Raw genomic sequence first — 25,066 nt, 5'->3', positions numbered from 1 at the left:
TATGGAAACTCTTTAGTAGGGAATTCACAGAATCATAGAAATTATAGAATTATACAGCACTCCCTCCACCACCGGCATACCGTGTCTGCAGTGTGCACCATCTACAAGATGCACTGCAGCAAATCGCCAAGGCTTCTTCAACAGCAGCTCCCAAACCAGCGACCTCTTCCACCTAGGACAAGGGCAGCATGCGCAATGAAACATCACCAATATATCACCGTTCCTTCATCAGCACTGGGTCAAAGTCCTGGAACTCCCTACGTAACAGCACTGTGCGAGTACCTTCACCACACAGACTGCAGCAGTTCAAGAAGCTGCAATTGGGGATGGGCAATAAATGCTGGCATTGCCAGCGACGCCCACATTCCATGAATTAATTTTAAAAAGCACAGAAGGAGGCCATTTGGTCCATGTCTTTGCCAGCTCCTAGAAAGAGCTATCCAATTAGTCCCACTCCCCTGCTCCATCCCCATAGCCCATACTTCCTTTTCAAGTATTTATACAAATCCCCTTTGAAAGTTCTTATTGAATCTGCTTCCACCAGCCTTTCAGGCAGTGCATTCCAGATCATACAACTCGCTGCATAATTTTTTTCTCCTCAGGTTGCCTCTGGTTCTTTTGCCAATTACCTTAAATTTGTGGGAAGTAAGTTGTGAGGAGGATGCAAAGAGGCTGCAAAGGGATATAGACAGGTTAAGTGTGTGGGCAAGAACATGGCAGCTGGAATACAATGTGTTGAAATGTGAAGTTATCCACTTTGGTAGGAAAAATAGAAAAGCAGAATATTTTTTAAATGGTGAGAGATTGGGCAATGTTGGTATTCAGAGGGACCCCTGGGTGTCCTTGTACACAAATCACAGAAAGTTAACATGTAGGTACAGCAAGCAATTAGGAAAGCAAATGGTATGTTAGCCTTTATAGAATCATAGAACAGAATCATAGAATGGTTACAGCACAGCAGTAGGCCATTCGGCCCGTCGAGCCCGTGCTGGCTCTCTGCAAGAGCATTTCAGCTCGTCCCACTCCTCCAAAAGGATTGGAGTATAAGAGTAAAGAAGTTTTACTGCAATTATATAGGGCCTTGGTGAGACCACACCTGGAGTACTGTATACAGTTTTGGTGTCCTTACCTAAAGAAGGATGTATTTGCCTTAGAAAGCATGCAACAAAGATTCCTGGGATGGATGGGGGCGGGGGGATTATCCTATGAGCAGAGATTGAGTAGACTAAGCCTATACTTCCTAGAGTTTAGAAGAATGAAAGGTGAGCTCATTGAAATGTATAAAATTCTTAAAGGGGCTTGTTAGGGTAGGTGCTGGGAGGATGTTTCCCCTGGCTGGGGAGCCTAGAACTAAGGGTCACAGTCTCAGAATAAAGGGTCAGCCATTTAGGACTGAGATGAGGAGAAATTTCTTCACTCAAAGGGTTGTGAATCTTTGGAATTCTTTACCCCAGAGGGCTGTGCATGCTGAGTTGTTGAGTATATTCAAGACAGAGATTGATAGATTTTTGGATGCTAAGGGAACCAGGATATATGGGGATAGTGCAGGAAGGTGGATTTGAGGTAGAAGATCAGCCATGATCTTATTGAATGGTGGAGCAGGCTCGAAGGGCTGAATGGCTTACTCCTATTCCTATTTCTTATGTTCTTATGTGTCCTCTGGTTACCAACCCTTCTGCCACTAGAAACAGTTTCTCCTTATTTACTGTATTAAAACCCTTCAAGATTTTGACCACCACTATTAAATCTCCCCTTAACCTTCTCTGCTCTAATGAGAACAACCCCAGTTTCTCTAGTCTCTTCACATAACTGAAATCCCTCATCCCTGGTACCATTCTAGTAAATCTCCTCTGCACCCTCTCGAAGGCCTTGACATCCTTCCTGGTTCCCTTAATTCTTGTTGGAATCTTTTAGAAGAAGTAAAACATCAAGTTGTCCCATTACATATTGTGTAAGAATTTATGTATGAGTTTTTATAGTTAACAGTCTGAAGACTCCAGGACCTTGTACCAAGGTGGAATTTGGAGAAACGCATTGCCCATTTTATTTGCTATGTCAGTGTTACCTTATGTGTGGTACTTACTTTCAGCTGACCGGGGTCCAAAACCATAAAATGTATACTTTTCTACTATACTGTGTAGTCTTCAGATATAGCGCATATGTGTATGATTATTCAATTCAAGTATAAATTGTTACAGTTGAAACAAACGCTAATCCTGGTGTTTGCATATTTTACCAATCGGTTTGGGCCCATCAGATGTAAACATAGGATATGATGTTCTCATTTGTAACAAGCTTTTAACATTTAGATTCATCACTGAGCTATGTTGACTAAAATTGCCATATAAAACAAATCTTCAAGTTTTATATGGCCTTAGTACTGTTTAAATGAATTTAATACATTTGAAAATCAATTTGATTTATCATTTAAAGTAAAGCAACCAAAATTAAAGCTACTTCACCATCTTAAAGAGTGTTGTTTCCTTCCTCCTCTCAATAATTTTCTTATTTAGTATACAAGCTTTAACCATTGAAAAAACAGAATATTCAAGCGTCGCAGCTGTTCCATTAGCAGTATAAATATTTATAAATTTTAAAAGGCTCCTTCTATTATATTAAAATTGACCATCCCAATATATATATTTCAAAATAATTGAACTCTAAACAATTTGTGTGTGGGCACATTGCACATCTTCACACACAGATTTTGGTCAGCCAATCGGGCAAAGCATCTAAAGGTAAGGGGGGGAAAATTTGGTTGATTAGCACTAAGAGGGCGCTACTGGGGCGCAAAGCAACTAGCGCCCGGGCCCAGTGATGTTTGCGCCGCTCGCGAAATTGACCAGACATTTTGCGGTGGCACTAAACACTACCGCCACGATCTCCTGTGCCTGTAGATTGTGACATCAGTCGAGCGTGCAGCACCCTGGGTCAGATATTGAGTGGCGCCCCTTGCCTTTCTGCCTGCCACTAGCAATGACAGGTAGAGGGGAACATTTTGCAGTTGGGAAGGGACTGGGGGAGTGCTATTTGAAGGCGGCCGCTTACTGCCTTTTTTTGTCAGCAACATTTTTGCACCACACATTCTGAGAGAGAGAGACTCCTGGAGAGATTCAACACTGTGTGAAGGAGTTTTGGGTACTGAGCAGCACTTTGCAGGTTCATTTTGATTTGACCTTCCTTGCATCAATTTAGAAGAGACTATGGGGACTGCACTCTGAGCTCTTTCCCTGGGTCTCTCCATTGTTCTTTCCAGCAGAATTGATGTACAGGTCTCTCCAGGCCGAGATTCAAGGCTGCAATGAGCAGGGTGTGGCTGGAGAGCAAGATCGACCCTCCCCTTTAAGAATTGGCCGGCGCCAGTGTGTCTGTGTTCCATTGTTAACTGACATCACCAGCACTCTGAGGTAGCGCCTCGCTCCTCGATGTTAGCGCCTTAAGAGAGGTGTGTAGCGCCCGATTTAGCGCTCAAATCACCTCCAGAGGCGATAGAGGCCAAGTTTGCAGTCGGAGGTGATAATTAGCGCCAGGTGCTAACCTTTGCGCCCAGCCGATAATTGTGCCCCAAACGGGGCGATACCGAATCTCTCCCCCAAGGTGTTTCTCTCATGAAAATTGGTACTCTGTCACCCAGGGTTGCTCTCATGCACCTTCTAAGTGGTGGAGGTAGAAATAGTTAACTCAACTGGGTGTAAAATAGGTGGCATGGTAGACCCAAGAAATAGCTGAAACATCTAGTTTGCCCAAAGATATCACTTATAGGATTAGACCCTCATCTACTGGAGAAAGAGTTACTGACATGTATGTATCAATGAGACTAAATAGATTAATTAAACTGAGAATTAATGATCATTAGGACCATTTTAATGTGAATATATGGAAGTCTGATTTGTGAGCATATCAATGTTTCTCTTTTCATGACCAATAGCCGCCAGAATTCTCATCTCCAAACATATTGGTTACAAACAGCAATCTGCCTAATGATGTTCACTACCCAAATCAATGTTGACAGAGCAATTATTGCTTTCAATATTCATCTAAAGAATTCAACAGGAGACAGCTGAAAAAAAATGATTTTGCATGACAGCACTTGGCTAATTGGTTCTTAGATGAAAGATAAACAAAACAATGCAACATCCTCAGTTCGAGAAGCAGAAAACTTGGTAATTCCAATGCTAGAGGTAGAAGTTTGGTTCAGACATCTGAGTGCTTCTCTACTCCCGTTACAAAACTGGGAGACTGAGAGAAACTGTTAAGCTGCAAGAGGACACCCGAGCTAAAGCAAGATCTCTGATTCAAACTCAACTCAAATATATCAACCAGAAACAAGTTTGCAGCAACAACATCATAGCCCCAAGTATGTGTTAAGCAAAATAAAGTAAAAATCAGAATCACATTTTCCCAAACAACTCTCTAGTGTTTAATTTAGTAATATTTATGTATCTGTTCTCATATGGCAGTATGTTGCTTTTTCATCTGTATATTATCCTCAGGCTGTAGACCCCTGATTAATAAATATGCACTGATGAGAATTATGCTTATTCATTTGCTTTTGTCAGTCTATTATCTCATTGCTGTATGTTATCACTGCCATATGTTGTCATTATGGCTCCAACTATTGCAGATCCAATTGGCTAATTGGGAAAATGCATATCTGAAGAAAAATATTACGCAAATGTTGAACCAGCTGCACTGCACAGGGTCACCTGGCAAATAGAATCAGGAAGCTAAGTATAAAAGATGCCACATCTGCAACTTTGTGAGATATTTTTAACATAAGCAGGCCCTGAATATTATAGCTTCTATTTGCTGAATGTTAGGAACCTACAGAGGAAATGTGCAAGGAGAAAAGGACAAAAAAAGTAAGAGGAGAATAATCAAAGTGGATGAAAAAAATTAACACCGAAAAGCAAACAATTGGAATAATTCAAGCAAAAGCAATAGTAGAATTTAAAAAAAACATTTAATAGGGAGAAAGAATAAATAAAAAAACAGATTCATAAAAATACAAAAGAAACAAGAACATTTATAAGGAAAATTAATTTAAAAGGATGTAAAGGAGAAGATAGAAACAAGGGCATTATTAATAAGAGTAAAGCTGACAAAAAAAATTATACTTTTTGCAGATATTTAGTTACCAGGATGCTGAATATTTACAGATTTTAACAGCTTCCATTTTTTTTTTACATGGAAGGGATTTTTTTTTATTTAGATGAAGAAGTCACTTTTTTAAAAGAGGATGTGACATTGTCATAATAATTGATATACCAACTATCTGAATAAAATGTGATGTAACAAAAAATTGCTGCCTAAAGTTTCAAAATGGTAGCTTTCAAGGAAAAGCAAGATAATAGATACTGCTCTCGAGTCAGTACAAAGAAGGTTCACTCGGTTAATCCCGGGGATGAGGGGATGGACATATGAGGAGAGGTTGAGTAGATTGGGACTCTACTCATTGGAGTTCAGAAGAATGAGAGGCGATCTTATTGAAACATATAAGATTGTGAAGGGGTTGGATCGGGTGGATGCGGGGAGGATGATCCCGATGATGGGTGAAACTAGAACTAGGGGGCATAGTCTTAGAATAAGGGGCTGCTCTTTCAAAACTGAGATGAGGAGGAACTACTTCACTCAGAGGGTGGTAGGTCCATGGAATATGCTGCCCCAAAAAGCTGTAGAAGCTACATCATTACATAAATTTAAAACAGAAATAGACAGTTTCCTAGAAGTAAAGGGAATTAAGGGTTACGGGGAGCGGGCAGGAATTTGGACATGAGTCTAGGTTCGGATCGGACATGGCCCTGTGGGTAGCGGAGCGGGCCCAGGGGCCGTGTAGCCTGATCCTGCTCCTATTTCGTGTGTCTAATTCTGTTAGATTCAGGAGATGGTTCTGTGATAGTAGATTGGCGGTTAGGATCAGATCAGCCATGATCTTATTAAATGGCGGAGCAGGCTTGAGGGGCCGATTGGCCTACTCCTGCTCCTATTTCTTATGTTCTTATGTTCTTATGTAGAGAGCAACACAAGCAACATATAACGATTTATTAAAGTGTGGTTTTCCAAGCAGACATGCTTTCTAAACAGTGCTCAATTTGAGTTTTCCCAGCATAAGAGTGGCTTCTAAAAATTTTATTTTGATTAAGGGGAACAGATAGGGTAGATTTAGAAAAACTATTTCCGCTGGTTGTGGAGCCTAGGACTAGGGATCATAGTATAAAAATTAGAGCCAGACCTTTCAGGAGTGAAATTGGGAAACACTTCTACACACAAAGGGTGGTAGAAGTTTGGAACTCTCTTCCACAAACGACAATTGATGCTAGATCATTTGTTAATTTTAAATCGGAGATTGATAGATTTTTATTAACCAAAGGTATTAATGGATATGGGGCAAAGGCGGGTATTTTGAGTTAGGTCGCAGATCAGCCATGATTTCATTGAATGCTGGAACAGGCTCAAGGTGCTAAATGGCCTACTCCTGTTCCTATGTCCTATGTTCCTATGTTATTTGTTTCATTTAATTTACATTTTCCTCCACCATTTTCCCATTTATTAGCTAAAAATATTATCCTTACTCCTAACTTCCTAATTCTTAATTTGTATCCCTTGGTATTTGAACCATTAATATTTAAAACAATATTTTGTCATCCTTCTGGAAGAAGGAGACATGCTGTTGTATAAAATGCTCCATAAAATTCCAGATATTACAAATCATGTTACTATCATTAGGCAATCAGAATGGGGGGTAAGGGGGATAATTGTTTTGGTCACTAACAGCATTGTAAATTCACGCATTGAAGGCAATTCTTCTTCAATACCCCCACTGTAAGATCTGCTTACTATCACACCTTTTAACAGCAGAATCTGATTGTTACAAACTTGTTTAAAAATCCTAAACCACTTTCTCTTCAATGTTATAAATGATCTAATTTATTACCACAGCTTTTCTTGGTTAAATATCCTAGACTATGCTGAACGACTTTAATCTTTTTCTTTATCACCTTTTTAACCATCTTTTGCTTATTCTGATATGGCTGACTTGAAGAGCAACATTTGTCATTCTAAAGATTTATTTTTATCTAGAATTTATATAATGTTCTGCTTTGGTGCTGTGAGATAATTTCCTACTGGTATAAAACAAACAGCAGTCCATCTCACAGTCTTCCTGCTCAAACAAAACTGGGAATTTAACGAGGATGCCACTCTGCTATTCTGATGTTGCAACTTTCACACAGGGTCAGACGATAAATTTATGCTCACTTGAAAATGTCATCGAGTGAAGCAAAAAAGCAGGATGAGGACATGATGTGCGTAGTGTTTATATAACAACTGCCAGAATGTTGTGGCAAATCAGGCCATTATGTCTCACAGTGACTTATAAATGAACAACTTGACTATCCATTGCTGTCCTTTCCACATGCTATTACTTGCTCATTATATAAACATATTATAAAAGGCAGCCATTATAATTATAAACTGTGTTGGAATGACACAAAGTTAGACTGTTTTCACACTCATTAAGGGCCCTGATTTTCGGCTTGTGTGGGAAATGGTCGGATTTCCCCGAATGTGGGGTTTCTGACACACATAAAAAAGTGTCAGCCAGCCCCACGCATTTTTCCCTCAATTGGCCAATTAATTCCCAGCATGTGGGAGGCCTTGCTAGTTGTCTAAATCGAGTCAGAAACCCCCACACTATGATGTCATCATTCGTGGTGCTTTCAAGGTCCATGGCAAGCACTGTATCCTCTGAAGGCTTCCAAATGAACCATACAGGATGGCAGAGGAGCCTGCAGCAGCTGTGGCCAGTGCCAGACCCCGAGCTGCCTTCAAATTCGACGCGGCTTCACTGCAGGCATTATTGGATGGGGTTAGGGCCCACAGGGAGGTCCTCTTCCCTAGGTCAGGGAGGAAGAGGCCTCCCACTGAGACCAATGCTGCATGGATGCAGGTGTCAGCAGATGCCAACTCGCTGGGAGTCACCAGAGGAACCTTGGCATTACATCTGTAACTCCTTCCTTTACTCCCCCACAGTACCATCCAGAGCCCCCGTCCTCACTGTGGAGGAGGAAGAGGCTGTGCAGCCAGACTCCTCAGAGGAAGCTCCAACCTCTGAGGGTGCAGCGTCAGCAGAAGTAAGCGCACCCAGCACCAGCGCAGACACTCATACCTCGGGGGAACCTTTGGGACATAGAGTAGTGTTGTCACCTGGTGTTTCACGCTGACAAGTGAGCCTCAGCAGATTCTGGAGACAGGGACAGCAGTGGAGAGTCCTCGTCGGAGGGCGCAGGGCTCTGCCAGCTCAGCTCAGCTGTGCTGCATCTTGACCCTCTGCCTCTGGGTCCATCCGCAAGAGAAGAGGTGATGGATCTCCATGCACAGATGCAGGAGTCTCTGGCAGGTTTTGTCTCCAGGGTCGCTGCGAGTGTGGAGCGAATGGAGGAGTCCATAGCGACCATGAGCAGAGCCTTTGTGGAGTCATTGGTGCATGAACGCAGCACCATGGAAAGGTTGGCAACCTCCATGGAGGAGATAACTCGCCAGCATACGGAAAACATGGTGAGTGCTCATAAGAGAATGACATCTCTTGAGGAGCGTTGGCCATCTGTTGAACAGAGAAACCAGATCTTCATGGAAGTCCTTCTGAGTAGGACTGCCAGTGCAGAAACGGGTCCCACTGGCCCCCTAAAGCGCAGCAAGGTGCTCTCAAGCCACTTCCAAGCGCTGGCCCCTTCTGGCCTGTGCAGCTTCAGGTGAGTGAGCAGCCTCCTGGTGCTCATCCTGCTGTTCCTGGTACTGCTGCTGCCACCTCTGCTGTTGGAAAGCCTCTAATGCCAGGAAGGGAACGTCCCAAAGGGCTCCCATGCTTCTGGCAGATGCCTCCATTGAGGGGGTGCTGAGTTAGGGTGGTGAGAGGGGCTTCCCAGGAGCTCACACTGGAGAAGTGTGTGAGGCTCCAGCTTTCTGCAGCTGCTCCTAAGGCTTCAAAAAGTTCCCCCAAGCCTTGATCAACAAGGTCCTGCAGCCTGCAAATGCTGCCTCTTCAGCCCTCAGCCCTCAGCGACCTGCTGCTGCAAGCAAGCAAGCCAACTATTTTCACGCCAGCTCTCAGCAGCGGGGTTCCCCGCAGACGGGTTTCAGGTGGGGAAAGCCCCAAAGTCGCAACGGCACGGGAAAATCCACTTCAACAAGCAGATAATTGCTTGTTAGTGCTCCGACGAGCAGTCCCGCCAGCGGCGGCCGGGACTGAAGCGGGACGCGTGGAAACGGCAGTCCGAAAGTCGGACGGGGCGGGGAATCAGGCGGGGGGGGTCCCGACCCGCTTTTTCCGCGATTTTCGGACCATGGCCGCATGAAAAGCCGCCCGACAGCTGCCCGAAAATCGGGGCCTGTTGACACATCTGTACTAACAATCATGCATTATATTAATTCACCCCATCAATGCTTCAAGACACAGGAAAACATTTCTATTATTATTCTGTTGCTTTGATATGTTTAGAAACTGTTTTGGATCATTTGATCAAAAAATTAAATATTTTTTGTGCATTCAATGGTACCTTGGGTATATTTTATTCAGAGAACACAATAGGGTAGATTTTAATTTCAATGGACAGGAAAATCAGGCGGGGTACTAACGGGCAGGGTGTATAACAGGCAGCCAATCCACCACTGCCAGTTTTCTGCCTGGCAGGGAAAGTTAGAATTTACTCTTATAGATTTGTACACTTTAGTGATCATACACTAAAAGATTGGAGTTATGGTACAATTGTAATACTATTATAAAAGTGTTTGTTCATACTTACGCACTATAGTTTTGTGCCAGGGAAAGAGAATGAATGGTTTCCTTTATTAAATAGTTGTCATACTATGTTAGTGCAATGTGTCAACAAAACAAATGTAAAACAGTATAAATGTGATTCTAATACATTGTTTCATGAGACATACTGCTTCCTTTATTATATATTTATATAATGAGTACTAGCATTTTGTGGCCAAATAATAGCATGTGAATTGAGGAAATGGCCTGTTCTAGTGGACTTTGTCTTCTATTGTCTGAATGCACCACCTCTATGTGATACTTCACAAAAATGTCATACATTATCATATTTTCCCACTATCAAAATACATCATCATCTATTTGTAGTTAAACCATGGTAACCATCTCTAGAATGCGTCATTTGAGAGCCAAACTAAAGGACATTAGAGTGAACAGTTCTTTTTCCTTATAAGTAAACCATAAACAATGCATATTCTAAAATCATAGCACACCAGAGTGTTATAGTAAATGGCTAATGTGTGTATGTATATATATATATATAATAATATATATATATAGATAGGTAGAAAGATTCAGATCAAGCATTTAAAAGAAAGCTTTTGCTAACATATGCTTCTATAAATACCAAAAAGAATGTCATTTGGTTATAATATAATGATCATGCATGAAAAGTTTAAAAAAAAGGCAGGCTCCAGATTCTATTTATGTTGAACTTTTAGGAGACATACACTGTCTTTATTGAGGACTTTTGTTGAGATTTGTGAGACTAACCCTGTGCAGTGAGAGGAAACAGCAGCTGTCGGTGAAGCCCAACCCTTTTCATATACAAACCCAGACATAGTAAATTTCAGCACCAAGAAAGGAAATGTTTGACTCTTCGACTGGCCAGGAGTTCAGGTTATTTTTTTCTTAATTCCAGTCTCTCATACCAGACCCCCTTCACTGCTTTTCCACAGCTCACATGTGTATTCTGTCTGAAATGGGGGCTGTGATATGTCATGCCTTTGTTGTGGCAGTAATAGCATGTGGACAAAGTCTACAGAAATAACTGGAATGAATATTAAAAAGGCAACTATTTAAATGCAGACTATTCCTATTAAATGAATATTTTTCTCCAGAAAAGATTGGAGTTGTTACAGGAAACATGACAAACAAGCAACATATTTTGATAATTTTATTACAAATCCCACATTTATTTAAGAGCTACTAAATGAAAAATTGAAAGTTTGCAAGAACACCAATATCTAATATACAATTAAAATAGTGAAGCTTATGAGCAGGCTCTATATGTTCTGGTGGATTTACTTTTATTTACTGAACAGTGAAAATGAAGAACAGCACACGTACCTCATTAATCTGTTACTGAATCAGTTCAACCACTTCTATCGCTGTGAAATGAATCTTAATTCTGTTTATGGTACAATGTCATCATCAATCTACAAAGTATATCAAAAGTATGTGTATTCTTTAATAAGCTTGGCACTAGAAGTTAATGACAAAAAGTTACACTTGTAAATAAATATTGTTTGAAAGATCTTAGTTTAAAAAAGGAAGTACTTTGTTTAAAATATAAATTTTCTACTTTTCAGATCACAGTATTATTATTCTGCCAGTGCTAGGAAGGATTGATCAGTGATAGCAGATTCCATGTATTTTACCAAGGCCTTGTTTGAAGGTACATTTTTAAGTCTGATAAACTATCTATATTACATAATTTTGTACCAGTTATTGTGAAGTCTCCTTCTAATTAAATGCAATCATCTCCGATAATTAGAAATGGCATTACCTGTTTCTCAGAGGAAACTGTTAAAAGTTTCTGGCACGGTCACTGCAAATGGATTGGACACACCTAACTGGGCTACTGCATATAAACTATAGCCAAATTGGGATATATATTCATCATAAACCTAATGTCTTGATGAGCATTATTAAATGGTTTAGTTACTCTCACTATTTTATAATCTTAGAGTCACTGCGTTATCTGAGAAATAAATGGTAACAGGTCATAATTTACAAAGCTCTTGTGACTACTTCAGTTGGGTGATGCTCAAGCTTGATCTTTCTTTTTTTAAATCCATAATCACCTTAAACCTAGTACATAAAGGAACCCATTCAGTGTTGAGTGAGATAGAACATTAATTGAATGCACATGAGTGATACCACAACTTATGAGCAATAAAGCTGAATGACTTTTCAGGGCAGCGACACAGAATAAAAGCCATACTTCTCCAATCATTATAAAGTTTTTAAAAAAAATAAAAAGTGAGTATTTGCTGTCTGCGTTGAATGTTAATTATATTAACAGGATAGATTAATGGCACCAGATTATTTGTTGGGACTGTTGAATTATGCTTTAAATAAGGAGATCCTTAAAAAAATCTCACAAACAACCAACAATCCTAACATCTAAAATGATATACAATAACCTCATATACATAAACAATAATATAAAAATAAGTACGAGGAATCTTTAGATGGTGGACCACCATAAGAGAAAACATTTGACGAGAAGATAACTTCACATTTCTAGGTTTAAAATCACCAACACGAAGATTTTCTACGACTTCATTGTTGCTTTATTAGGATTGGGACCACATGTTTTATGTGAAGTATTAAATCTTGTTGATCATGAGACTCATAAACCGTATTATTGTATTTTTCTTTAAATCACTTTTTTTATGCGCTACTCTGCTGTGCCAATACCAATTATCTCTAGTTCTTAGTCCCAAAAGAGACAGCACAAAAATGTTGAGATGGTGAATGGCCAAAGTTCACTTTTGTTGCAAACAATTTCAAAGCTTAATTAACATAATGAAGATAAAACATTGTTTAAATTTCTCAGTAACTTCTTTCATAAGACTAGTGGAGCAGCTAGTTGCATAGGTGGAAAATAACCCCTTGCCATTTGTTTTCTTCCTCATTAATTTAACATTGATGCAGTTTTGTGTTATGGAGGCCTTCAGTCTACCTGTAATCCTGAATGGGTGTAATTGTGATATATCTTTTGGCACATTTTCCCCCTACTGAGAATGAAAGGACCTCAATGGTAGACTACCATATCTTCAAGTAAGGCAAAGAGCATTATGTGTGCTCTTCTATTTTATCAAGTAGAGAAAAGGCACTGCCTCAAAGGATTCAGTCATGGTGTAACACATTACTTACTACAACTTACAATATAACATAGGAGGCTAATCTTCTAAGGATTACAACATGTCCAATGAGCCATAGCAATACATTTCCATAACTGCATTGCTAATTTACTGTTCTAATCTACTAGATTACCCACTGTCTCTTACAGCAGGGTTGCACATGGTTGTGATTCAGCCCTGCCAACTGGATTTAGGAGATGAGGCTGGAGGAGCAGGGAGTCACCTTTAAGTCTTGCTACCCACAGGGAGAGATTTCTGGTCCACTGCAAATGGCAATGCCATGGTAAATGATAAATGGTTGGTTGTACCTTTGCCCAAGGCAAATCTGAACACTCAATATTAACTGCCCTTGAAAAACCAGTGTTGCTAATGCTACGGAGTGGATCTTGTGGCAGTCTGGTTATTTTTTCTCCAGAGTGACAAGGTCAGAGCTTCAGCTGGGGGAGTGCTTTCCACTGTCCAAATTAGATCTACAAAGTCTTATACAAAACTTGTCACTTATGGCTAGATAAAAGTGAAAGACTCATAACACACATGCTGCATCGCATATGATTTCTAACTTTGTTGGATAATTAAGAGAACACCAAGAGCTCCCCATCCCTGAGGCAGTGTTTGTCCTTTTCTGTTCACCACTTGTGACCCTTGGATGAAGTTTAAGCACCTCTTTAAATAAGTTCTGAAACTCCATGTGCTGCTACCAACAGCTAAGCAAAATCTAATACTTGTTAGGTAACTTATTTTCATAGTCACAAAATAATAATTTCAAGGGCAATCAAATCACTGTTTACAGCCATAAATGCTGTTAATGTGACTCACTCTGCATCCTTGTAACATCCATGTGGAATGAAGCTGAGGTTTTTGCCTGTGACATTTCAACTGCGTAAGAAAATGAATCTTTGGCTATTGCTTTGACTGGCGACGAGATCAAAATGGTGATCAGCGAGGGATCTAAAAGAGTCAGGGGAAGTGAGTGCAGGGCTGGGTGGGAAATGAGATCAGGGCAGGGGAAGGGATTTAGCTTAAAACAGAAGTACTGGAACTAAACGTTTAAATTTTACCTCAAACAGAATGCATCTTGAGACTACAAGGCTTTTTTTATAACTCTAGTTATCATATGCAAGATTCAAACAGCCTTTTGTTGTTATCTTGGCTCAAAAAAATTCATGAAATATAGAAAAATCCACAGAGTCCAGGCACTTTGGATATGTACTTCCGAATATAATGACAAGAATCCTATGCAGTCTAATCTCATCATTACAAACTGGTGAATACAGTACCAACATTATAGTTCTTACCAGGAGCTCATCTGATCAGAAATTGAGCTTCTCTGACAATAATAGACTTTCAGACAAGACTAAGTGAAAAGTTTCCTATAACATGTTTGTAATAATAGTTTGGAGTGTGCCTTTGACTTAGTGGCAGCTTTCCCACCCTGAAGTCAGAAGGTAAAGGGTTCAAACCCCACTCCAGACAGCCCTGAGTAAAGGCTGGAATATGGACTCTAAATACTGGGTTGACATCCAGTGGGGTACTTTATGTCCAGATGGAGTAAGCACTGACTCAGTGGTAGTATTCCTGTCTCGGAGTATAGGCTCCACTCCAGACAGCCCTGGCAAGCGGAGACTGGAGTGCTGGATCTGAATACTGGAGCGCTGGCTCTGAATACTGGATTGAAGTCCGGGGGGGGTGGGCAGTATTTACATCCGATGGACACAGGTGGCCACCCCCATCACAAAGGGGAGAGGGGGCTCTTTAGCCTTGGTTGCGGCCCACATAGGAGGAGGTACTCTAAAAAATAAAATCCATGAGGAAGGCAACGGAAAACCACATCAGCTACTCTTCCCTAGTAAGTGGCTCAAGAATCTCATGTGTAAGATTTGAGTTAGGACCTGCCCTGGGACGGAACACAAGGGATGGACAGAGTAACAGGTTATTTCAAGGGAGATTCAACTGCACAATGTCATAATATAAACATTTGTAACCATTTAAGATAGTTGGTAATATTTAGTCAAATGTGTCTGTTTTAAGGTGTGCAGTGGATATAATCCTCATTTACAGATTTGAGAAATATAATTTTTCAAACATTTGATCTGAGATTTCCCAGTAAGCTATGTATAATGTTTCCTGAAGCATTTTACATGGTTGAGTTATGCAAACTGATATAAATTATTACAATCTGGCATCAATTACATCAAGAAGAAGGACTAACATCTAGTTGAGTTTTTTTCCCCCCCGAGGCATCCACTTTGTTTTGTTAAATAGCAGAGATATTAGCATTGTTTGTTCATAATGGTGGATTGTGCTGTTTTAACAGTGGATGGTTTTCTGTGCAAGTTCGAACCATCTGCTTAGTTTGTTGGCCTGTTAATGATAGCTTCTGTATAATTTTGCACAGCAAATACTAACCGTTTGGTGGTATAGTGGGAGCATAGATGTATAGCTTGACATTGGCAGCCTGAGTCGGACACTTTTTAAAATTATCACAATCTAATTGATTAAAGGTGACCAAAAATGTCACAAAAAGTGACAAAAAATGTTGATATTTAAGACTGAGTAATGTATTACAGTATTTACTAAGTGACAACTAGCAGTGTTTCCCTGAATGTTTTCAGCATCAGTTATACACCTTTCATTTTACAAAAGGTATTGCCTGCAAAGTGGGGAAATCGACTGGTTAAGCAGGGCTCTGTAGTCAAATAAAGTATGTCACAAAATCAAATATCTATATTAGGGCTGTAATGTGCTGTGAGAAACTTAAAGTTTGAAAAAGGAGAAAAAGGTTGAACCATTAAATAACAATTGGGTGTATTACAAACCCATATTCCAATGAAGGCATGTTGTACATGATAACTATTAGTAAATGGTTCTGAATGTGTACTATATCATTTATATTGTACTCCATGAATTTTCCCACTGACCAGTGCTCTCTTAGTAATTAGTCAGGCAACTACTAATTTCTTCTAATTGAAATAATTTTTTTTGACTCAGATTGTCATTTAATTTTTCAGCATTCTATGCTGCACCCCAAGATTATTAGCAGTATAACCGAACGCTCTTTGAATCTTAAATTTCCTGTGCAGCTGGCAGAGTATGTTTTCTATCATATAACACCTGTAAAATGTTCGACTTTAAAAATAATTTCAGTGTTGAACATTATAAAGTCAAATTTTAAGCCAAATAATTTATGTTCAAAGGCTTTCATTTTAAAAAAGAAATGTGTTACTAATTGTATTAATTTACCAGTTTCCCAACTGGCGTTAATCTGCCAACTTGAAATGTACAAGCTGGAAACTTACACTGAAATTACCTCTGTTAAACTGTAATTATTTGTAATGCAAACAGTTAATACACAGTATAATCCAAATACACTATATCAAGCTTTGATCCTTGATAAACAAATTCCTTTTACTTTACTGATTGTTTCCAAGCCCCAGTTTCTCTTCCTTAAATAGTAATTATATTGGCAGTCTTGTCTTTTAATATACAGGTAAGTAACATTTTTGGCTAACAAGACTGTGCAGTGTATCTTTGTTTATATATGCCTAAATAGGTAACAAATTCGTATTTAATTCTCTTTCATGTTCATTAGAACAGGATCAAAAGCGTTTACTCTTCTAGTTTATTAGGGCAACGTATGCAGTTGCAAATTATTTTGCAACAAAAATAGATAAGTTATACAAAAATGTGATAAAGAAGTCTGGTTCTGATATCAAGGCTGATTATTGATGATCTCATACAAAGCTTAACGTTAACTAAAAATACCATTACTTTTTCCATTCTCTGAAAGAAAATCAATTCCATATATGGTAAAAGCCAGATTCCAGTAACTATGATTCAGAGTGCCTTAATCATGATATTGGAAACATGCCAGAGGATCTGAGGAATTTGTGGTTTTTACTGGGATAAATTAGAATACCACAACTTGTAAAGGGTATAACATGTTAAACTTAAAAAGCTCAGTCTGACTTTGAAAAGTTTCTCTGCAAGGGGTCAAAATGATACCTTTGCTTTGGCCATTTTTTTCCTTTAAGCTCTAACTGTTTCCTTAGAGGTGGTAGGACTGGATGCAGAGCAGTTTTTGAATGAATCCAGACAGTTTGGCCAAAAAGCATTTGGCATTTTGGAACTGCAAAAAGAACAATAAAAAAAAAAGAAACTACATTTCTTTGTCCATTCCAGGATTTCAGTAGTAGCGTCCATGGATCTTATTCAGAGACAATTGGAATGTTTGTTTCTGATGACTTGCATTGCACCATATGTTTTTCTAATTGATTAAGTGGAAATTAGCAACCATCAAAAGAAATTGTGGGACTGTGTGTTTCATGAGAATGTAATTTTGTTAGGGAACAAAAAGCAGACTGGGGTAGATCTTGACTTTGTGCGATAGTGTAAAACGTTGATAACGAATCGACCCGTTTTAAATCGGGAGAATTGTAAAACAGGCTGCCGATTCGCTATCACCCGATTTACACTATGCACAAAGTCAAAATCTACCCAACTAAGTCAACTACAACATACCTGTAACAACGATTCTTTAACACTTATCATACAACTAATGGACCATTTAACTGATATAAATGTTGAAAAGTTTGTTAATGAAACTGTGAAACTAGAAAGTTAATACAAAATCTTTCATTGCAAAGTTTGCCAGCTTACAGATCAGCCCCTGTACATGCTGTTTTGCTGAGCTCGAATGGCTCTTAATGAAACAAAGAAGCCAACGAGCATGGTAGTTTGTCTCAGAAAAAGTCACCAAAGCGCCAATAACTGGAGGACCTTGCGGACAGTCCAGCAGGAATTGCGTGATTTAAAAAAAGGCAAGACATGAATATTGCTGTAAAGTAGCAACATAGGACATAGCTGGTATTAAAAAAAAATGCTGTACTGATATAGAGAAATGTTATCAAGAATAAGACAATAAAAGTGAAAATAGCAGGGATAAGCAAATTGCATCACATATACTATGATAGCAGATAGAATGTATCACAAGCAGGGATTTTCATTAGCCAAATCACCCCAACTTATTTCCCGCTGCTTTGATGTTTAAAGGACAGCAGGCAGCAGCTGGTGTACCCTATATCCAATAATGAATGCACTACCTATGAGGAAAGAATAGCTGATTTATTTGAGAAGGAGAGTCCAGACGACATTGGAAAAGTGGAGATTAGAGGACTGCATTGAACTACTGGCATGCACCATATTAATCATATATTCTATGCTTCAGAAGTTATATATCACAGAATCATAGAAATTTACTGCCTAGAAGGAGGCCATTTGGCCCATCTTGTCTGTGCCAGCTGACAAAGAGCACCCCAACATATATTACATTAATATGTCCATATATGCAAATTATGAACAAATGCTAGTAATGACAAGGACACTTACCCATCTGGGTACTGTAATATGTGCTCTTAATAGCCCATCTCTCTTTACATAAAAAGTATAATCCAGTAATAAAAACAGGAAATGCTGGAAATGCTCAGGTCAGGCAGCATCTGTGGAGCAAGAAACAGAGTTAACGTTTCAGGTCAATGACCTTTCATCAGAACTCTGACGCAAGCTCTTCGACCTGAAACGTTAACTCTGTTTCTCACTCCACAGATGCTGCCTGACCTGCTGAGTATTTCCAGCATTTTCTATTTTTGTTTCAGATTTCCAGCATCTGCAGTATTTTGCTTTTGTATAAGTATAATCCAATGGTCTATAAAATGCATCTGAAGACCATTAACCACCAGCACCCCCATCTATATCCTGCATTAGTGCAGTGAAACATACTGTGGGAGAAAATCACAATGAAGTTGGGGAGGAAGCATAATGTGAGGTATTGATCACTATTGCTAATGGGTTAGCAGTAGCGGAGAATGATGGAGGCCGCGTGGTACAGGGTGGAATTCTAGCATGCTGATTATCACTCCTGAGCTATATGGGGACCTTTGTGGGCCTTGTTTCAGAAGGAGACTGATACAACATAAGGTGGTGGCAAGAAGTTCTTACATGAAGAATTGGACGGTGGTATGATTTGGATGAATAATCATCACTTGACCTGTAGTTTGGCAATACCAGTGGCATCTGCAAGTCATAGGCACAGTAGAAGCATCTTTCAGAAATGCTACCATTGTGCTACTATGGAGGATTTGGGGTCCAAACTCCAAGACGTAGTAATGGGTAGCCTCAGTTTGCTTGGTAAACAGTTATAGGTAAATGTGGGGAGGATTCCAAGAACTCATAGAGCAGTGTGCATTGTGAGGAGCTGTGGAGTATCACAGGAGTAGCTGGTTGACACTCATGTCAATGCCATCATGTAAACCTTCAGCCACCATCTAGAGCACTTCCGCAAAGGAAACCTGTGGCACTGATACAGGTCTATTAGGATTAGATGTAGACACAGATAATGGTTCTTCTGAACCCCATACACCCTTCCAATTGGCTTTAGACTCACGTGCAAGTGCTATTCCATCAATTAGATGAGCACTTAGTGATAGTGCATGCTCACACAAGCAACTTGGAGAAGATCAAGCAATAGACAAGGGAAAATCTACCAGGAAAATATATTAATTGCATACTCAATAAGCGTAAAAATCTTAATTAAATTAATTCACTTTTACTATATCTTATCTGTTATTCTTTCATTGTAAAGAAAATAAAATTTCAGATGTCCGGAATACAAAGTGGCCGACTCTGCAATGTTCCTTGTGGATGCTTGAAATGTATCTGTGGTATAAAGGTATTGGTGATCTTCATTGCCACTGATAGTGTTTGGTAGATGGTTGGCTGTCACTGCAGGTCTCATTGCCCAGGTAGCACGCCTCAAACACAGCCTCCTTGGTGAGCCTGTACCCCCTCATACATTGTTTCCCGATCTTGACCACTCTGTTGCAATAGTTTCTGCTATGAGTTGTGCATCCTTTATCTTCTTTATGTTTTTGGCCACCCACTCTCCTCTTCCTCCTCCTCCACAATGATATAACTGCCAATGGCCGATGTATCCATGTTCTTGGATAAAAACTGCTTTGCACTATTCACTTCTGTCACTGCTATGCTGTTATTTCAAAATATTCCCTTCTTTAAACTATCAAAATTTTCACCAGGTTATCATTTATTTTTCTTATTCCTGTTTTAAAATTGGTGGCTTTTATTTCTCTACTCACTGCTATTTAAATAACAGGAATAATGAATTTTCAGGAAATATGTCAATTAAGCAGAAACTTCTAAAGAAAACTTATAGGAAAACCATTGGCATTTGTTAATCTGAATCTGCTGGGCCTCCACTTGGAAACATGATCTACATGACTTTGCAATCTATATCCAATAAATTATAATAAAACTAAGGTAAGGGTGAGCAAGACAACAAGGAACTGAGGGAACAGACAAGGGTTCCCTGAAAATGTCTCTCATTACTTCCCAGTTGATGCTCCAAAAGCTATGTTGAGTAGATGTTAATATGTATATATAACCCAGGAAGGATGAAACCAGGAAATGTTTTTCACAGAAAAAATTAAACAAGCAAATAGGAAAGAAATGAAAGTGATAATCAACAGGAAATAATGATTATGTTTGTTTAAGCAGATATTATTGAAAGACTTCTGCTTAACAACAGAGCCATAGAGGTGATACTATCCCAGAATTTCAGAAAAGCATTACATCACGGCCAACAGTTTTTGTATCTTATGTTTAGTTTTAAAATATTTTTCTAGCCACAGATTCATTCTATGACCAATTATAAGGGGAAATTAAATGAAAAAGTGCAGCAAGCCAGATGGTTTTAATCTTTCTAAGCTAAATTGCTTTGATGAACTTGAAGGTCAACTATCTGGAATGCAGTTGTTCATTTTCAGCTAAGTTGAAAAACAGAACAGTACGTTTTTCCACCAACCATGGCTTCAGATCATGCAATTCTTTCTGTCATCTGAAAAGATGTTTAACTTAGATTTGAAAAATTATATTTAGAAAAAGACTATATCTGCTGCACTGCAAAATCACAGACATACACAGGACATTGTTATTCACAAGTATAATTCATAGACAGCAATGTTAGTTTGAATGTGTAGGAAGTATTCAATGTTTTTCATAAGAACATAGCTTCTCAGAACAAAATTATGTGACATAATGTGTACATCTATCAATGTGTTGCCTGAAGAAAATTAAAATAACAATATATCTTAACGTGCCATCAAGAATCCAGATATTTTTTAAAAAAGGATCTTGCAAATACTGTTATCATTTGCTAATACCCTCCACACCAGTTGATTGTTGCTAAGGTCCAAGGATTGTAATCTTGAATAGAGTATCAGTTTCAGTCTAGTCATTCCAGCTATGAACAGTTATTTGAACTCCAAGTCTAACCTGTAATATAAGACAGGATCTACATAAAGTAATTGGATTTGCGGCTGGAAAATAGTTCACTAGTGATAAAAGTGACAAACACAGGTCGGCATTCCTTTGCAATACATTTACTGGTATATGAATTTGATGTTTTTTCCATGGAATTATTCAAAGTAATTGTACTTTGCATTTCATCCAGTAATTTCATGGGATTCAATATTAAATAACCTTTGTAAAATGATTGGTGTATAATATTACGTTTTTTAAAGAAATCACAGATGTCGATAAAGAGATCATAGTAAACATTGAATATATGGATTTCAGAAAGCATTTAATAAGACTCCATATATTAAATTTGCCAAAAAAGTTAAGCCACATGGTATTAAAGAGAATGTAGCTCCATGGATAGAGAGATGGCTTGGGACAAAACCAAGAGTAAGTGGATGTTTTTTAGATTGGCCAGATATAGGTTGTGCTGTGACTAGGAATCTGTGGCTAGTACTTCTTTCCTTTCCATTTACATAAATGATTTGGATATCGGCACAAGATATTGATATTGAAGTTTGCTGATGATGCCTAATTAAGGAGCATGATAAACTGTGAGGAAGAAGGCAGGAGATTGCAAAAGGACATAGCCAGGTTAGCAGGATGGGCAGATAGGTGGCAGATACAGTTCAATGCAAACAATTGTGAAGCATTACATTTTGGGAAAAAGCACAGTGAAAGGAAGTATATCCCAAATGAGAGGGTTCTTAGCAGAGAGGAAAGATCTAGGGATGCAGACACATAAACCTTTAAAGGTGAGAATGCAGGTAGACAAGGTCATAAAATAGCAAATGGGATTGTGGGTTTTATATGTAAGGTCACTGAATAGAAATGCAAGGATGTAATGTAGAATTTGTATATTCAGAGTATTGCTTACATTTCTAGGCACCCCATCATAAGAAAGATATTAGAGCCATGGAAAGATTATAGCAAAAGTTCACTAGAATGATAGCAGGAATAAGAAGTTATAGTTATGATGAAAAACTAGAATAATTGAGCCTTTTTTCCATTTTTAATGGAGTAGGTTAAGGGGGACCTATTTCAAGATTATGAAAGGTTTTGAGGAGGTAAATAGTGAAAGATAGTTTCTATTGGTTGAAGAATCAGTAATGAGAGGCCTTAGAATCAGAATTATTATTAGGAAAATGAAAGAGGAAGGTAGAGGACTTTTTTCATACAAAGGGCTATTGGAGCATTGAATACTTTACCACAAATGGCTTTTGAAGCAGATAATATAACCTGATTTAAAAGGGAACTGGATAAGCATTTGAAAAGGAAAAGTATAAAAGATATAGGGAAAGGGCATGGAAATGAGAGTACAGTAGATAGCTGCAACTGAAGCGCTTGCACAGGAACAATGGGCTGAATGGCTTCCTTATGTTCTGTAACTTCTAATTTCCTATGAAATGTGTCTAATAGGCATGGATGGTAGTTTAGGATTTTTATCGCGTATTTGGATGCATCAATATCAGAGCAGATGGATAATTAACTTCACAAACACTGCTTGAATGGATAGAGAGATGGAGAGTTGGAACATTTTGTTCAGAGGCTTTTGTTAAATGAGATTTAATGTTCACAATTATTGCCCAGCGATAATGAGTTATAAGAATGATTCCATACAATAAGACCTGAAAGAGAATAAGTGGTTCACCAATAATAAGGTATAGAAGTTTAAAATATATAAAGTTACAACATTCTTTAATTGCTTAAGCTTTACAAACTAAAGTATGTCTGACATTTTGTCTTAAAAAAATAAATCAATGATATCATCCACAACTTACCAAAACAGAACAGATTAATTTTCATAGTTAACTCACCACAAATAGCTGTAATTACACTCTGAGGGTGAATCAACAAACCATGTCTGAGACTCAGACTGCCTGAAAAGTCACTTTAACCCTTCACACATCTAGACAAGTTGTAAAACAACTTTACCAGTGTTGGAGCCTTTTCCCCCAAATGGACCCCAAAAGATTCTAAAGAGTTTCTTGTAGATTTGATATTTAATAGAACCGATTTGAACTCCCTCCACAGTGTAAATGAGGTGGTAGTTTACGCTCCGGCTGTTGTCATTCTGGGTAGGGTCCTTAGATTGAAGGCCAGAGTGCCTGCCTGTTTCAGGCAGGAGGCCACTTGTAATATGCAAATCAAGGTCCCATGATGCACATCAGGCCACGGTTGCAATTTTAAGGTACAAACGGGTGGAGCGGGCAATGTGCATACTCCGCCAATTTGGACCAGGCAGTGAGCCGTCTAACAAGCGGTCCTTAAAAAGACTACTGGAGACTGCCAACCCATGTGAAACTCTCTCCTCTCCCCCCGCCCCCCACCCCCCACCCCCCGCACCCCTGGGTTGCCTTCCCCCACAAGCTCTGATTGTCGACAATCTCACCATGGGAGCCAACTGATTTCCTGTCCTCCTAGAACATGTTAATGAGTCTCAAAATGGCTTGGGCTACACAGCAGCAAGAACAGGCAAGCAGAGGGCACATTCCATCTGCCGCCGGCTCGTTCTCTGCCTTTAGTTAAAATCAGCCCTAATGAATGGAATTCCTGATCATTAAAAATATCATGACACTACAAGTATCAATTTGAAACTAGCACTGCTAAAAGTAAGCAAAAACATAAACTACTGGAAACACTCAGTGAGTCAGTCAGGAACAGACAAGTTAAGGTTTCAAGGCCTAGAAATTCACTATGGCCCCGGCAGCTGGCTAGCGGCCAAAAGTTAGCGCTGGGCGCGGAGCCATGTGCGACCGTCAGATATTCACTTTTTGCGCCCCAAGTCGGAACCGGGCGCTATTCCAGGGTGTGCCCGCCCCCGCTTGGGGGCGCTGAAACTGAATTTCAGCGCTCTAAGTGCCGCTGCGCCACCCGATGCAGTGCGTCAGGCTGCGGTACTGCAGGCCTCCTCCTTCTCTTAAGGTGGAGGTGCCTGCAACGGGGAGATCGCCGCTGGATTGTGCCGGCAAATGAGCCCGGCACCACGGAGAAGTGCCGGGCTCGCGGAAAGCAGCCGGCAATGCCGTGGGGGGGGTGGTGGAGGAGGCCGGGGAAGGAGGTGCGGGCAGGCGGCCGCCGAAAAAGCGTCCGGCCGCACCTCCACCTTAATGCGCCCCACTAAGGCTGCAGTAAGGCCCTGGTCTCCGGATGTTAGTAGCGGCCGCCACGGAGGAGGCGGCGGCAACTGAATATGGGCGTCGGGCCGGCATCGGGGCGGAAACGGGGCACTGCGCACACCGATGACGTCATCGGTGCCGGCGCAGCGCTACCGGCTACCGCCGCCATTACCGCCGAGCTCAATATCAGCGCAACCTCCTCTACTGGCGCAGAAGCCCTCTTTAGGCGGTAACTGGGCGCAAAGCTTGCAGCGCCTTACTGAATTTCTAGGCCCAAGTATATTCCTTAATCTGATGAAGGGCTATATCTGAAATGTTAACTTGTCTGTTCTCTACACATGCTGACTGACCTGCTAAGTATTTCCAGCATTTTTTATTTTTGTTTGAGTTCCAACATTTAGAGTTTGTTTTTTTGCCTTTTATTTTAACTGCTAGCTAAATGTATCATGGAGTCAACAGAACTGATTTTTACTGATGGCTTTTGATCACACTCTAGCCAGGAAGAACAAAGTTATTAATGCTTGTGTGCACAAGCATCTGCATGTCGATTACATTTTCATGGTAACAAGGAGTCAATAAGGCAGCCAGCTCTTTACTAAAAGAATAAAAATTAAGTTTCAATAGTGAGTTTCAAGCCGCTGCTCTCATACCACTTG

At 39.7% G+C, this 25,066-nt stretch overlaps 1 long non-coding RNA gene across 3 annotated transcripts in view; it reads right to left on the bottom strand.

The window, feature by feature from the left end:
- Positions 1-25,066, bottom strand: part of LOC147113902 (uncharacterized) — a 37,407-nt gene that overhangs the window by 6,094 nt on the left and 6,247 nt on the right. The window contains exon 1 of one of the 3 annotated variants that reach the window (XR_015079305.1): positions 11,123-12,138. The exons of the other annotated variants lie outside the window; for them this stretch is intronic. This is a non-coding gene — a long non-coding RNA (uncharacterized LOC147113902). Of the gene's footprint in view, positions 1-11,122; positions 12,139-25,066 lie in introns of those variants that run through there. 3 annotated transcript variants of the gene reach the window in all.

This window comes from Somniosus microcephalus, chromosome 8 (genome assembly GCF_052327205.1).
Source record: "Somniosus microcephalus isolate GS21.2 chromosome 8, FLI_Smic_1.0, whole genome shotgun sequence".
Classification (NCBI taxonomy): Eukaryota; Metazoa; Chordata; class Chondrichthyes; order Squaliformes; family Somniosidae; genus Somniosus; species Somniosus microcephalus.
The sequence above is the reverse complement of the archived record's forward strand: the minus strand, read 5'-3'. Positions and strand labels throughout refer to the sequence as shown.